This window comes from Pollicipes pollicipes, unplaced genomic scaffold (genome assembly GCF_011947565.3).
Source record: "Pollicipes pollicipes isolate AB1234 unplaced genomic scaffold, Ppol_2.1 Scaffold_4002;HRSCAF=4701_pilon_pilon_pilon, whole genome shotgun sequence".
In the NCBI taxonomy this organism is placed as follows: domain Eukaryota; kingdom Metazoa; phylum Arthropoda; class Thecostraca; order Pollicipedomorpha; family Pollicipedidae; genus Pollicipes; species Pollicipes pollicipes.
The window spans coordinates 29,259,906-29,272,406 of record NW_023596420.1 but is presented as its reverse complement, the minus strand read 5'-3'; the positions used below and the strand labels follow the sequence as shown (position 1 = coordinate 29,272,406).

Here is a 12,501-nt window from a genome sequence, read left to right as displayed (position 1 = left end):
TTTCCGCATCAACAATACCAGCATCACTTATTACAACAGCTGATGTCTGACCTTGGAGGTAGTCAGCTGACATACGCTTTGAAGCTCTTGGGTCGTTCCTTGGGGGCGTTAGTGTCGTGATTGGAATGAGATGTGCGACGTTCGTGAGGTGCGCCGTGTGTACGTGCGTCCCTTTTGTGGGTCAGTTATGTGAAGTGTTCGGGAGTGGAATAGGGGACTGAGGATCAAATGATCGAAACAAGTGGTGGTGTGGTGTCGATAACCGTGCTTACATATTTGGTGTGATTGGCATTGCCCGGCGGTCGGGGCCGGATTATTCTGGACGCCAGCAGTGCTACTCCTTGACGGGTGCGAGCAGCAGGTGAGCGGAACGTGGCTTGTTATCTCTGTCGACTCTCATATTATGATGGGTATTGTGTGTTATCCGGCGTTATACCCTTGGCTGTTGAGTGTGGCGTTTACTCGAGAGTAGGAATGTGTTAGCATGGGCCACTTACTCGATCCGGTTTCATACCCATTCAAGGCCAGCACTGGTACCAGGCTAAAAAATGTGATATTGAGCATGTATGGGATAGCAGTGGCATTTAGATAGCAATGTGTGGGCATGCATACTATAAATCTGACAGCTCCAAGTTTGGGTCATGATCACTCCCAGTGCCACCAATTTCAGTATGTAGATAGTAAATGTTTCAAGGAGTTATTATTTTAATGGGGTAATTTCAGTCAAAAACATCCCATAACATGTTTTTAAACAAACACTTGAAACTGTGTAGTTTACCCAGGCCTCACTTCAACATTTACAATCTCTAGTTTTAGCAAACCAACATTTATTAAAGGCATGATGTTGTGAATGGAAATATGCAGGTGGGTTAAGGGACAGGTGCACCACACAGATAAACTTCTTGTTGTGACAATGGACTCACAAGCAGAACATGGACTGGGGAATGTTATAAGACAGCATCATTGAAGAACCATTCAATGTTTTACCAGAAATGGCTTAATTTTTCATCAATGCAGGGCTGCTTAATTTATTTAGATGCTAATATATTATGTGCATTCCACTCTCAGTCCTAATATTTTTCTGCTAATCCATGTGTTAGTTAATGGCCCAAAATTGCAGCATTTACAGTTTTGCATAACTTCCAAGCAAGGTTTATGGCAGTTTGGCACATTTAATGTCTACAAAAAGTAATGACAAGTTTGGGAGCATTCTAGATTTTTGGGAAAACCCCTTTTTGGCAAAGATAGGGTAATTCTAAAAGGTATGATAACCAGCTCGAACCTGATGCATTTTCCACCATAATTTGCTGACATGAATGATTTGAATGTTCTGCAAGGAGTCTAGGCAATTCTTACTGGATACATTCCACTCCACATGCAAGTGTCAGATAAGGAAGGTATTTTGCCATTGTCCAGCTAATTACAAATGCCTTTGTGTCTCACATGTAAGCATTGTATCCTAAATCTCATCTCAGTAGAATCTTCATTGCAGTATTATGCTTCTGGGGAGCTAGCAGTGCCATTTTTGATTTGTAAATGTCACATGACTTATGTTTTGTGCCCAAAAATTATTTCATTCAAAGCCATGGATATATATATATATATATATATATATATATATATATATATATATATATATCATAATAATATTTTTCTTAAACACCCCAGTTAAAAGGATTTTTATTGATTTTTTCTTTCATCAAGCCTTTAGCAACAGCACATACTGCCAGTGGGTGCTGTTGCAGTGGGCCACTGGCTTCTTAGGTGGGAAGTGTATAGGCTGTCACTGTCACAGCCTATTTTACAGTTATTCAAGCATTTCCATGCAGCACACCTTTAATAAACTATGCTATAGACCTTAACTTACCATGTTTATATTTGTTCCACCTTGACTTGGCATTGGCCTACACTTATCAAAACTGCACCTGGATTCTAAGGAAAAAGCACTATAAGAAGCAAGTAAATCACTGACTGTGAGTATGTCAATCATCATGGTGACATCATGCTTTGGCACCATCCCAACAGTGCCTCTTGGAGATGCCTCTGCCATTGGTTCGCTGGATATCCAGGATACCAAAGGTGCAAGTTTGGTTCCCAGCATTGCCTGCACTCCCTTGAGAGGCAGGCAACACCCTGTAGCTTCAGATGCTGATTGTATTGTAAAGCCTCAGCACCACTAGCATGCTGTCTTAAACAAGAGGTCATCAAGTCTGGAAAGAACATGCCTGGCCTCAGCTTGACATAGTGGTGATGAAGTTTTTAAGTGTATGAAAACAAAATGAACCACATGGTCATTTGGCTTATCCAAGCAGTCTGGCCCTTCAGCCATAGCCCACAAGCACCCATGAAACTTCTGCTACTGTTTTGTTCAAGGTGCAAGTCCTTGAGGTGAAGTGTAGCTCCAATCTGTTCTTGCATCACCTTTTACACCCTTTTGCATCACAGAGAAGTGTAGTGTGGAGCAAAAGTTTGGTGACCCTTTTGCACGTGTACAGCGTGCGGTGTCTGCTGAGCGTGTTCAAGCAGCTCGACGAAGGTGATTTATTTGCTGCTGGCGATACATGACTTCCTGATGAGGCTGTTCCGAGACCCGCACATACTGAACTGCGGCACATACTGAACTGCGAAGGCTACTGCTAACACCGACAGTTTGGTAACATGCCGATGCCGTCACAACTGGGTCAGGCCATCGCTCGGCCCACTCGGCTGACCTGCAGCTGACTCACGTCACGCGCGGGGCGTCAGACCGTGGGCCGGGATCCGCGCCGCGCCGCGCCGCTGCGCCCCGCGCCGTAGGGCAGAGGCGCCCGGCGCCCGCCGGCTCAGAGTCGGGCTCCGCTGCGCAGTGCTGGAGATGTTGGAGTTGAGCCCGTCCGTATGCCCAGAGCTTAGTATTAGGTCTTATTATTTGCTAGGTCTTTATTAGGCATTAGATCTATGGCGTGCACGAGGTATTTTGGGCTCCCAACAGGAACTGGACGCTTCGCTTCCTCCGGCCTGTGCACCGTGATCTCTGGCCGTGGGTTTTCCGTGACCGCTCGTGCAGTTTTGCAGATTAGGGCGCCGTTTGCGTGCCGGGCTTGGCTGACGCCGGTCCGGTAACGGGGCGAGGAGAAACAGTCTTGAGCTCGCGCTGAGCAGCTCCTGCGTGACCGGCGCGCGTCGGCGGCAGGCTGCCCCTTGTGGTCTATGCGTGTTTGTGGGTGTGCGTGTGCGTGTGCGTGCGCGTGTGCGTGTGCGTGTGCGTGCGTGCGTGCGTGCGTGCGTGCGTGCGTGCGTGCGCTCTTATTTTACGGGTCTAGTGATCTAGTGATTTTACGGGTCTAGTGATTACGGGTCTACTGATGGTTAGCGAGGGGAGCAGACTGACCCACCTTCGTCGTTAATGTTCGCGGACACCGTTTAGGTACATCGACAGCTATAATTTGGTTTGGGTGCGTATATTTGTTACTGACGATGGCGGCGTCGTATAATATGAGTGGGAAGAAAAACGGAAGAACATCTATATACCGGGTGCGTACAGCTATTGTAGTGTTAATTCCGTAGTGGTGTGTTTAAGTTACATTTTTTGCTGCATACCTCTAGTAAAACATAGCGCACGGAGTCAGGTAGGATATCATAAAAAGGGCATGGTGCATTTCACTCGGACGGCTGACTTGCTCACGGGCCGTTTGCGGGGCAAGGTTTTCCTGGTGTGGAGCTCTCGGCTCAAGTGTGATGTTATTGCGAGCGTTGTCTTCGCCATGAGCCACAGCCCTGATCTAGTGTTAAAGAAGTTTGAAGAGAATTGGACTGTGAGTCCAGCCCGTGTCTCAGTAATCCCGGAGCTTTCCAGCCCTGCAAGAAAGCTAAAAGATAAAAACTTTAAGATTTATGGAGCAACGTGCTGCAGGCAAATCAGTGAACGTAGTGGTATGCACGCGAAGAAAAGCACATGCTGCGGACTCGCCTTTAAAGCCGTGGCTGTCAAGGATCTTTTGTGCAGGTTCCAGTGGCGCAGTGGGTACGCTGCACAGCTGGAACCAGAGGCGCGGGGTTCAATAGCCCGTGGTGTCGGCCCTTTCTGCCAGGCAGAGTGGTGGACGACGCCACATATCTTCAATAGTTGCGTGCCGTAAAGTTCTAATGACATTAGGGAGCTTTCCTATTGTTTGAGTAACCAGCTGGGTCCGACATCTGACGTTACCGGATCATTTCAACACAATGAAACTGATAGAGTCCACCGCTGTTGATGTTTAATCTGTTTTTTTTTTTGTGTGTCGGTGTCCCATAAGGCTAGAGACTAGGATGGCAGGGAAAGCTAATTTGTTCCACAAGCTTCGTATGCAAACGGCCCTAACCACGTCTACCTTGCTGGAGCTGGAGACACCCTGTCTTCAGCCACATAATCATGTGGTAAACATCTGGTGTGATCATCGCCGCCGTCTGTCAACACGCGGCCGGCTCGCGCGGCACGTGCGGCATGTCCGGCATGTCCGGCGCGGTCGACGCCGGGGCATGCGGGCATTGTCGGAGAGCGCGGCGTGCCTCGGCCACCGGCCAGAGCCGGGGCCTTTGCGCGCCGCCGCCGCCGCCGCCGCCGCCGTCGCTCGAGCCACACGCAGTCGGCCAGCGGGGTACGCGGGGTCGGCTCCCGACGCGCGTGCAGGCCCGCTGGTGCCGTCCCGAGATCGGCGAAAACACACCCGCTGCGGCACTGAGTGCGGAGCGGTGTAGCTGAGCGTCTAGGAGGGCAGGTGTGCGGGGTTCGATTCCCCGCGGTTCTTGCCCTTTCTGCCAGGGTGAGAGGTAAGCGACGCCGTATAATAGCCTGAGCAGCTTAGTGTCCCTTAAAGACCCAATGACACGAGACATAACACACAATGTGCAACCGTCCGCCGAACATCTGCATTTCGGGAGGAGGTGCAGAACCTCTGTCCCATGTCTCCATGAGCTGATCTACGTAGGTTTTGGACTAGACAGGGATTTGGATTGCGATTTAAGTTACCAAGGGGTGCAACGGAGCGGGCGAGTGTAACCAGCATCAGTGCTGTGCTCAACGGATGACATTTTTGTGTTGGCGTCTTATTAGGCTGGAGACTTGGAGGACATGGAACAACGATGTATGACGTATATATATATGACTGTGTTTATGTGACCTGCAAGCGCATACACAATCGTGCAACACGCGTATGCGCGACTATCGTTTTCAATACCAACATCCCAGATGACAGCTGTCTGGTCTGTAGAGCAGATGTGCGTGCGAGTAAAGCAGGGAGGATGCATCCGATCTGGCCCACGATGTTCCCGATCGGCCCCCGACGCAGCCGATCTGTCCCCGATGCAGCTGATCTGTCCCATGATGCAGGTGATTGGTCCTCGACGCAGCCGATCTGCCCCCGATGCAGCTGATCTGTCCTCGATGCAGCCGACCTGGCCCACGATGCAGTTGACTGGTCCTCGATCGGCCCCCGATACAGCCGATATGGCCCACGATGCAGATGATTGGTCCTCGACGCAGCTGATCGGTCCCTGATGCAGCTGGTCGGTCCCTGGTGCCGCTGATCGGTCCCCGATGTAGCCAATCTGGCCCATGATGCAGGTGATTGGTTCTCGACGCAGCCGATCGGTCCCTGATGCAGCCGGTCGGTCCCTGATGCAGCCGGTCGGGTCTTAAAGATGGGCGGCGCGTTGGACGCGCCCTGACCTTCGCCCTCGGTGTTCTGATGGGCCGGCCGGCGCCGGCGACCGCGGTCGGCGCCCCGCCTGTCATGCCGCGAGGCGGCCTGGCAACGGCCTGGTCACCGCCGCCGCCCCTGCCGGCGTCGCGGGAACGCCCGCTACCGGGCGGCCTAGCGGGCGGGCGATCGGCTGTTGGTGACCAGGTGTCACCAGGCGTCAGGGGGGAGGGGGCCCTTCCCTGCCTCCCCCCCCCCCCCCCCTCCATTATCGCGCTATCCGGAGGGAAGGCGCGTTGATCACTTCTGAGTATTCTGAGGCTCGTATAGGCTTTGGTTGTCAGCGTCGCGAGTGTCGCGGTTTTTGAACGGGAGTTGGCGCGGTCGAGCCAAAACGTAGCCGATCACAAGATTCGAACCCTGGAGCTGGTGGCTAGTCGGGCGCGCGCCCAGCGCGAGCGAGCGGCGCCACACTGCCGCGGCGTTTTAAAGTTATTGTGTCAGTTGCAATTTAGGCCAGTGTCCTAGAATTGCTGGTTTTGGGTTAAAACAACGCCGTGTGTTGAATATTTTTCACCCCTTTTCCTCCATTTTATGTGAATTTTTCACTGACGTCTGATCTTGTTTACCACACGTGCTAAACCCATATTTTCCTTTCAGATGTTCCTATGATGTCCTCCAAGTCCTACCTTGCTTGAAGCCACCAAACATAAACAAGACTCCACGGAACCTGGACACCTATGGCTACATCCTGCCTCTCCTACATCTGAATCTTGTGTGAATCATCATGTTTGAGTCACCAATTTAGCATCCAAGCCTGAACCTCTGTAGCGTACCTGTCTGTGGCTCCAAGGCTGGCCTGAATAATTACAGTGAATCAGAGTGGAACGTTTTGTGATGTTTGTTAGTACCAGGCGTGAGCGACTTAGCGCTGGGCGAGAGACCCAGAGTTAGTTACATTAATAACAGTGACTCATAGTGGAACGTTTTGTGGTGTTTGTTAATAACGGGCGTGAGCGGCTTAGAGCTGGACAAGAGGCCCAGAGTTAGTCGCATTAATAACAGTGAATCATAGTGGAACGTTTTGTGATGTGTGTTGATAACAGACGTGAGCGGCTAATAGCTGGGCAAGAGGCCCAGTATTAGCTACATTAATAACAGTGAATCATAGTGGAACGTTTTGTGATGTTTGTTAATAACAGGCGTGAACGGTTTAGAGCTGGGCAAGAGACCCAGAGTTAGTTACATTAATAACAGTGAATCATAGTGGAACGTTTGGTGACGTCTGTTAATAACAGATGTGAGTGGGTTAGAGCTGGGCCAGTGACCCAGAGTTAGCTCATGCTACGCAGCATGTACGCGCGCAGCACACGACGAATGCTTCACCATGATGGAAGGATGGGCATAGCGGTACAAAGAGAAGCAAGTTATCTTGCCCAAATTTACCCCAAACAAAAGTAACTAGCAAGCTGCATGCGAGCCGCATACCATACATACGGCCTAGCCTGTACGTCCGCATATGCGTGCAGAGAGCGATGGCACGAGGTACCTTCAAGCCCGAGAGCCCCAGCGACTCCAGCGACTCGTATTCATCAATTTGGGTGGTGTACAATAAATCAAATAAAATGTACAGCTGTACGCCAAATATAAGGTTTTTTGCTTCCAAAGTTTTTTTTGGCTACGTCGCAAACGCCACGCAAAGCCTGGTAGAGACTTTTACTCCACGTTATTTTTTCCGAGGAGATTGCATAACTAAATTGCACCACTCTCAAAGTGTATGGATGGACAATTCAAGAAATGCCTTCTAAGTGAAATTTGATAGCTAAATGTTACCGTTTGAACGCTTATTTCACAGATACTCAGTCAAATGGGTTGACTAGAAATCTTGACAAAAATTATAAGCCCTTATTCCTGTATGCGCTATGTGTCATTGCAATGGCCTAAGGCGCATGCAATAAAAAAAAACCTTTTGTCATGTTTATTAGATAACTTCTATGTCAAGTTCAAATGTGAGTCTTTTTTGGCCAGGCCATCTCGTACTGACTGTAAGTTTCAGCTTCTGTGGCTTGAATTTTTAGTCTTGTGTGGGTTTTTTGCGGTGAAAATTTTCGCTCCCATCCCAGCTCTAAAGCGATTATGACTCACTGATGTAGGCATGGAGCGCGGGCCCGGAATCTGGTAGAGGCTGGTGCATAGTGCATGGTGCATAGCTGGTGCGGTAGAGTCGTCGATCCATAGCAGATCCATATCCAGAGCCCCAGGCGTACACCACCGAGCGGCGCTCGGTCATGTCCCAGCGGCCACCGGCGGCGTCTCGACCGTCACCGACGGCGCCTCTGACCGTCACTGGGAGCGACTCCGACTGTCACCGACAACAACTTCGACTGTCACCGACGGCGACTCTGACCGTCACCGGTGGCGACGAACCCTCGCCGGTATCGATAGCGTTCACCTCCGCGGCGTCCATGCCTCCAGCCGGCGGGCGGACTCGGGGCACCGCCCTGCTCTAGCACGGCGTGCTCGTCCCCGAGCGAGGCCGTACGGTCGGCAGGTTCCAGCCGGGCCGGGCCGGTCACAGGAGGCGGGCTCCAGGCTGCGCCGCAGCCGCCGGCCGAAGTCAGGCCCGGCGGCGGCGGTGGCGGCGGCGCGGGCTGGCAGGATCAGCGGGGCCTCACTCGGGATGTGTGCGACGCCGACGCCCTGCCGCCCTCGGTGCCCCCTCCCCCCGTCGCCAAGTGCCGCCGGTGGCCAGCGAGACGCAGGCCTGGGCCGCCCCCGGCTCGCCAGACGCACGACCGTCTTCAGGGACACGGCTGGCCGGCTCACCAATTTTTGTTGAGCGAGTCATTCCTGCTGCTTTGCTAATCAGCACGTGGCGGCCTGGATGCCACCGAACTCGAAGCGTAAGAGCGCAGCTGCGCTGGGTTGGCGTCTGTACGCGTGGTAACGTATGGAAACGCCCTGCACCCCCCCCCCCCTACCCCTCCACACACGCGCGCGCGCACGCCCATAACTGTCCCGCAGGGACGCTCCACGACCGCGTCGGGTTCAGCACGCGTGGCTTTGTGGGTACTGCTGCTGTGTTGTCTCCTAACGGACCCAAATGCGACAGCTTCTATGAATGGTAAAACTAGCCTGTGCTGACGGGCCGGACCCATTTTGTTCCCCACTTTGATTCGTTCAGCCGTTTCCGCGTTATCTTCTAGAGTATTTCTTTACAGGATTTCCGGTTTGTCTTAAACGTGTTTTGAAAACCACCGAACGTTACCAAATCCCTTTGTCCCTTGTCACGTCCTTACAAATTGTTAATTTGTTTTGTCGATGCTAGGTAGCGAGCGAAATAGCTCCTTGGCGCGCGGTGCTGGAGGAGTCTGGGTGGCGTGGAGTGGTTTTTACTGGTTTTTTTTCGCTTGACGCCTGAATCGCTGATTACTGAATCGCGGAATGGTCTATACGTTTTAATTTTGTAAATGCGGTGTATGACTGCCTCTCTCCTCGAACTTGGCCCTGCCGGGGAAAGCGTCGGAATATTCGCGTGCTCGATTTCAAGAATACGTTACAGCAGACTGGCTTTCTCGTTGGGAGAAATCGAAGGGTGGCTGGATCTAAGTATTTCAATTTAAAATCACGTCAGACATGTTTCCAAGCGTTCGCTGCCCGCGTGAGGTTGTTGTGCAACGGAAGCTGTTTCGACGTTGCCGCGTGACGGGGGATGCGGTAGCTGGGCGAGTCGCGGCGCTATTTTGCCGTCTCCTCGTCACTTGCTTTGGAGAGCCGTGCCGGGGCGTTACGTTGGTGTCGTTACGTGAAGCACATTGGACGGTCTGTGCTGCGATTAGCGGCGGTCGCGGAGGCCAGCTGCCCGCGCCAGCCGCGTCCAATCCAGCCGAAGCGGCGACTTCAACCGGAACTTCCACCCGAATCTCCGAAGATCTGCCGGGCAGTGGTGCCTCCTGGACCATGTCAGCGATAGATGCTGTCAGCCGAGGCCGGACTGCCGCGGCCGCTGGCCTCGGCCGCTGCCGCCCCGCCGGCACGGCGCCGAGGGCACGCGGCGCCGGAGCGCCAGTTGTGGCGCGCCGCCGGTGAAGATTGGGGCAGTTTGGGGCCGGACCAACTCGGCCGATCGATGGCGCTGGTCTGGTCGCGAAGTGCGAGCGCTGGGCTGGCGTCGCCGGCGCGGCGCTGGCCGGACGGCGGTCCCCGCGGACCCCGGCGGACCCTCCCGCCGTGCCACGCTCGCCGCCGCCGCTGTTTGCTCAGGGCACGCTGCCCACTCGGAAAACACGGCCGCCAAGAGGGAGAGGGTGTCCGGTTACGGAGCCGCCCAAATGACGCCGCCATGTCGCCGGTGGCCGCCGCCGGCTGCGGCGGGCCGACGGGACGCGGCGCCGCCGAGGCGGACCCGTGCCATGTGCGCAGAAGTGCGTCGCCGGGGATCGACTCGCTGCCTCGCGACGTTTTGTGCTGGTTTGTGCTCACACACTGTCTCGCTTTCCAATTGTCTTGAGCTTTTCGCACTCGGGCAGTGTGCCGATATGTGCTCGAGTTTGCGGTCTACAGTTGCTTCTCGCGGCTGGGATCAACGCCACCTTAGAGCGGGATTAGTCAGGACACCCACAAGACAGCAGGACCGAGTGACGCGCGTGAGAGCGTCGCATGCACCGGCCGCGCTCTCCGGCTCCTGGCGACCGAGCAAGGCCGCAGCATCTCCGCTCGGCGCGCGATCTGGCGAGGCGGGTCTTGCCGTCGTCCGGCCAGCTGAGGGAGCCGGCAGCCGGCGCGAGGCTGGTCCGTGGTCGTGCCGACCCGGCCGTGACGGCATAGACGACGCGTGCCGGAGCGTCGCCGCCGGAGCCGAGCTCAGCCTGTCGTGGGCTGAGCTTCAGGCTGGGCCCAGCCTGTCTTCCGAGGCTGAGCCCGGTGACGTCCCGTGGGCTGAGCCCATGCCCATAACGTCACGTGGACAAGGCTCGACCCGCGACGGTCTGCAGGCTGATCTTGGGCTGAGCGCCATGGCCGTCCGGCTGGATTTGGTCCGGCTTCTGACCGCCGCGGCGGCTCTGGTGGGACCCGAACGCGGCTGTCCGCCTGTCGCCATCCGGAGCACAAATGACAGCAAGGCGTTGTTAAGCCTGTTCAAAGTGTCGGCGCCGCGCGTCCTCATGGTCCTTGGCGTGGTGACGTCGATCTCCTGTCGTGTGCAGGCCAATTAGGGGTCAGGTCAGATCAGGTCATTGTTATGGCACGTCTTCGTACCCGTCCTGATGCCTCACAGACCTCCCCTCGCGGTTCGAGTTCGGTTGAATGGGATAGGGTCAGCACTGTCGTCACTGAGCACAGGCCTGACAACGCGCTGGATTTAATCGCGCCATTCGCAGCGATACGCCCAATAATCAGAGGCGTCGACTGGCGCTTTGTACTAACTTCAACGACTGAGTCTGATGTCCCTCGAGCAGAGATTCTTTCGAACGCATTTGCGAGCCGTGCCGCTGTCGGCCTTGGTTCTGAGAGCAGACGCACGACAGCTCCCCCTGCGGGACGTGTCTGCCGCGCTGACCTCCCTGCGCGGGGGAACCCCGGAACACGGCGCGCCCGTCTGGAGGCACGCCGTCGCGCGCCGCTCTGCTCCAGCCGCTGACGTCACCGTCGCGCCAGCCGGCGGCGGCGGCGGCACGCGCGTTTGTTGACGGCCCGCGCCGCCGACCCCTGACCCGCGCCGTCTGGTGCGCCCGCCGCCTTTGTGGTGCCGACCGACGGCGCGGCGGCCGGCTGACGGGCCGGCGACGGAGGCCGAAACACGCCGCCGCCGCCGGCCGACGCGGCGGCTCTGAGGCGGCGGCGGATGCCGCGCCGCGCCGCTCCGGCGCCGCGGTTTGACACACCGGTCACAGCGGCCGGGACGCTGTCACGCACGTGCCCGGCCGCCGGACGGCAACACTCGGGCGCCGCACGACAAGCGCCAGAGCCAGGCGGCGGGTCAGCGTCTGTAGTCAACGCATCGCGTCGCAGCAGTGCGTGAGCGTACGTCGCCAATACGTGGCCGCTTGCCAGGTGTCTCCAGCGTCAAGGTGAGCTCGCGCGCCGCGTCTGCTGGCCCGCCCCCGGCCGGCGTCAGCGGTCCGGCCAAGTTCGCGTGTTCCGGCGTCGCAAGCCGCGGGCGGTCCCTCCGTGCACCCCGGTAAATGGGCCGGCGAGCTGGGCGGCCGCCGCAGGCATGCTACGTGGGCGGCGGCGCGGTCACCGCAGCTGCCGGGTCGCGGCGGATCGGCAGCTCCGGCGGCTCCTGCGCCACGGCAGGACCGCCGGCTCCGGCGCCACGACGGACCGGCGCGGGTGGGACCGAGTGGGGACCTTCCCGGCCCGGGGGGGCAGAGCTAGCGGGTTATTGGCCGCGGTGACCTGGTGCGCTGCGTGTGACGGCTGCATGAGGCGGGTGTATTGAGGGCCGGGAGCTGCCGACCACGTGCACTGGACGCGCCGGACGGCAGCGTGTGGCTGCCCGTCACGGAAGCCGTGGCCGGGCGGCTGCCGTGCCTCAGTTCGCGGACCGTTGCGGACCGTTGCGCTCACGCCACCGCGCCGCGCCGTCGACAGGCAGCATTGGTCTTCGCGGTTCTCAGGCTCTTCTTCCCTTTACACGTCACGTGAGCCTGATTGCCGCCGAAGCTTCTGCGTCATTACCCTCAGGAGGTGAGCGACCTTCACGCTCATTGACTATTTTTGGAGTTCGGCAGAAGCACGGTTCTGGTCACCCGTGCGCCGCTGTGTCGGATCGGGGTGGGGGCAATCGATGGGGCCTGTTTGGCGTCTCTTTGATGCAGGTCCAGAAATACACGTATGT

At 56.1% G+C, this 12,501-nt stretch overlaps 1 protein-coding gene across 1 annotated transcript in view; it reads left to right on the top strand.

Moving 5' to 3' along the window:
* Nucleotides 1-125: 125 nt before the first annotated feature.
* The window catches only part of PKD (serine/threonine-protein kinase D3), a gene marked incomplete in the record, with an annotated part of 34,012 nt that continues 21,636 nt past the window's right edge, over nucleotides 126-12,501 (top strand). Inside the window, 1 exon segment of the mRNA XM_037216257.1 lies at nucleotides 126-361.